Source organism: Amphiprion ocellaris, chromosome 22 (genome assembly GCF_022539595.1).
Source record: "Amphiprion ocellaris isolate individual 3 ecotype Okinawa chromosome 22, ASM2253959v1, whole genome shotgun sequence".
NCBI lineage: Eukaryota > Metazoa > Chordata > Actinopteri > Pomacentridae > Amphiprion > Amphiprion ocellaris.
The window spans coordinates 539504-542916 of record NC_072787.1 but is presented as its reverse complement, the minus strand read 5'-3'; the positions used below and the strand labels follow the sequence as shown (position 1 = coordinate 542916).

The 3413-nt window shown below is 40.6% G+C and overlaps 1 non-coding gene across 1 annotated transcript; it reads right to left on the bottom strand.

Annotated features, from left to right (window-relative positions):
* Positions 1-1840: 1840 nt before the first annotated feature.
* On the bottom strand, positions 1841-1912 carry trnaq-uug (transfer RNA glutamine (anticodon UUG)). Its single transcript has one exon. It is a non-coding gene; the product is annotated as a tRNA-Gln (tRNA).
* Between the last annotated feature and the right edge of the window lie 1501 nt (positions 1913-3413).

Sequence of the window (3413 nt, the reverse complement as noted above, 5' to 3'; positions counted from 1 at the left end):
TAACAAAAAAACACACATTTGCCTTTCTGTGATGATGTATCTAGAGTGAAAATACAGCATTTTCTGATATTTACTGTGATGTAAATCTAGAGTAAAACAACTGCAAATGTTGAATACATCCAGAGAACACCAGAAGATGTGCACACAGTTCATTAGTCTTGTAGCGTAATGTTAATTTATTCTTCATCTACAGGATTTTTTTCAGACAACTTTATCATTATTACTACAGCGATGAAAGGTGAACTTTTTTAGTTTGTTAATGATGTACCTATACATCATTATCTTTACCTTCCCTTACCATTATAAATGAGCAGAAACAAAGACAGACAACAGTTCCAGCAGCTGATAGTGATGCCAATCAGAAATGTTGATAAATGAAAATACACCTATGAATCACAAACTATGGACATTAATACAACCATTAAACAAATGTCTCTCAGAGTGTTTGGTTCCTCATCATTGTCATTAAGCATTCATGGGATCAGAAGCTATTTTTCATCAAATTCAGAGAATACATTTATTAATATTCGAGTACATTTGAGTGAAAACATTCATATGCATATGCTTGACCAACAATGATCTCAATAATGGATAAACCATTATAAACATCCATCCATCATCCATCATCCCCATTAGGGTCATTGGGGGCTGGAGTCTATCCCAGCTGACTGAGGGTGAAGACAGGGGACACCTGGACAGGTAACAGTCTATCACAGGGCTACATATAGAGACAAACAATCACACTCACATTCACACCTACAGATAATTTAGAATCACCAGTTAACCTCAACATGTTTTTGGACTGTGGGAGGAAGCTGGAGAACCTGGAGAAAAGCCACACATGTACAGGGAGAACATGGAAACTCCATGCAGAAAGATCCCAGGTCCAATCCGGGATGTGAACCAGGATCTTCTAGCTGCAAGGCGACAGTACTAAACACCGGGCCACTGTACAGCCCCAATATAAACACTCAAAGTTTATTTGAAAATTATGTTTCAGGAAAAGGGGAGTCTAATCAAAGTGCACATGCTAAAATAATTGATCTATTCATGGTTTAAACCTCAGCGTTTCCGAATTTCCCTCCAGATCTTCCCTGATGCTGAGCACACCCTGCCTTTTATTTCAACCAGCCTTGTGTTTTGTGTTAATAACAGTCTTTCACAGTCTGCAGATCCACTAACCAGCCACAGTGAACTCACATCGAATGACAACCCCTACTCAGTTTGTATTTTAACTAAAGGATGTTCAAACAACTTCATTTTTTCAACCATAATCTGTCTGTTCTGAAGTGAAGTTCCTTTCTGGCTGCTAGACTTCCTCACCAACAGACCACAGTCAGTGAGAGTAGGAAACACCATCTCCAGCTCCATCTCTGTCTCCATCGGATCCCCACAGGGATGTGTTCTGAGCCCACTACTGTTCACGCTGCTGACACATGACTGCTGCTCTGCATCCACCTCGAACCACATCATTAAGTATGTGGATGACACAACAGTAGTGGGTCTCATTTGGGACAATAACGATCTGTCCTACAGAGAGGAGGTGAAGCTGCAGGTGGACTGGTGCAGCGTGAACAATCTGCTCCTGAACGTGGAGAAGACCAAGCAGATGATCATCGACTTCAGGAGGAAGCAGCCCAGCCATTCACCTCTCATCACTGACAATAAAGCTGTGGAGGTGGTCAGCAGCACCAGATTTCTGGGGGTGGACATCACGGACAGTCTGGACTGGTCATTACACACATCATCTCTGGTCAAACAGGCTCAGCAACATCTGCACTTCCTGCAACAGATGAAGAGAGCACAGCTCTAACCCTTACTTACCGTTATTGAAAGGATGAGGTCCCACCGAGACTTGAACTCGGATCGCTGGATTCAAAGTCCAGAGTGCTAACCATTACACCATGGGACCAGATGGTAACTACTACGAGTTTTTAGTTTAAGATACCCTCCTGTCTAACTTAGAAGTAATGCAATCATTGTAAGGTGATTCAATCATTTGGCATTCAAGTGACATTGAGGGGTGTACTAATTTCTGTTGTTTCTGTTTGTTTTTTTGTTTCACAGTTTTTAATAAAATCAATTGTTGCACAAGAAACGTCTTTCTACCCACCAGATGACCGTCACTCATCCGTTCCTGTCAGGAATCGTCCTCAGACCTCCAGGGATCTTAAAAATGAGTGAACACTGTGGAGAAATGTGACTTGTTCAGCAAGGACAGTTGGAAAGCGACTTGTTGAAGCTGGACTGAAGTCACACAGGGCAGGAAGAAGCCCTTCATCAAGGAAAGGCAGAGGAAAACTGGTTACTCTTTGCTGGGATCACAAGGATTGGACTGTTGATGATTGGACTGAAGGTTCTCTTCAGGGATGAATCCAGTTTTCAGTTGATGTCCATCCAGCCAACTTACTGGTTAAGAGGAAGCCTGGAGAAGCTACAAACCAGACTGTCTGCCCCTACAGTAAAACATGGGGGTGGATCAGTGACCATCTGGGGTAGTTTCAGTTTGGGTGGAACAGGACAGATGAACCAGGTCATGTTTGGGGCTACTCTAGAAAACGGTCTTCTTCCATCTGCTGGAAAACTCTTTCCTGCTTCTAATGACTGGATTTTCCAACAAGACAAGGTCAGTTAAATCCTGGATGGAGAACCAGAACATTGGAACCATGCCTTGGCTGCTCAATCACAAGATCTAAATCCAACTGAACACCTGTGGAAAATCATCAAACACAAAATGGAGAACCACAAACCCAAAAACAAAGCAGATTAGTTAGAATGAGTGCAACAGGAATGTGCTGCTGTTACAGCAGAACTATGTCAGAAGCTGGTGGAGAGCAGCCAAGATGCATGGATGCAGTCATCAGAAACAATGGTTATGAATCAGTACTAGTTCTACTAGAAAAGAAAAGAAAACATGGAATCCTAAAAGCTGTTTTTGGCAGAACAATGCCATAGCTACTGATGGAAGAACTGAAGGGATTTTGGTTATTATCTAGAAAACCATGGAAAATGTCTGATATCAGCTCTTAAATTAAACTATTATGAGCTATTTTTATTGTCATCATTATCTTTGTCCAAACAAATGTACCTTTAGTGGTACCAGGCATTAAATAAACAAGAAATTGAAGAAAACAAGGGTGATCTAATCATTTTTCCATGACTTTAGCGGTGGTGAGAATAAAGAGTAGATTAGAACAGTAGGCTTAAATATTCTCCTCTCCACTTTTATTTTTTTCATTTTATTATTTTAAAGCTTTAGTTGTTTTACAAGTTCAGATTAATATTGCAAATTATAGTCTTAAAATAAATAATGATCCCCAGAGTGTAACTGTTAAGCTACCCAAAGTATAATTCAAATGAATTAGCCCTGGCTTTAACAGTAGTTTTACCATTTAAGTGATGTACTCATGAAT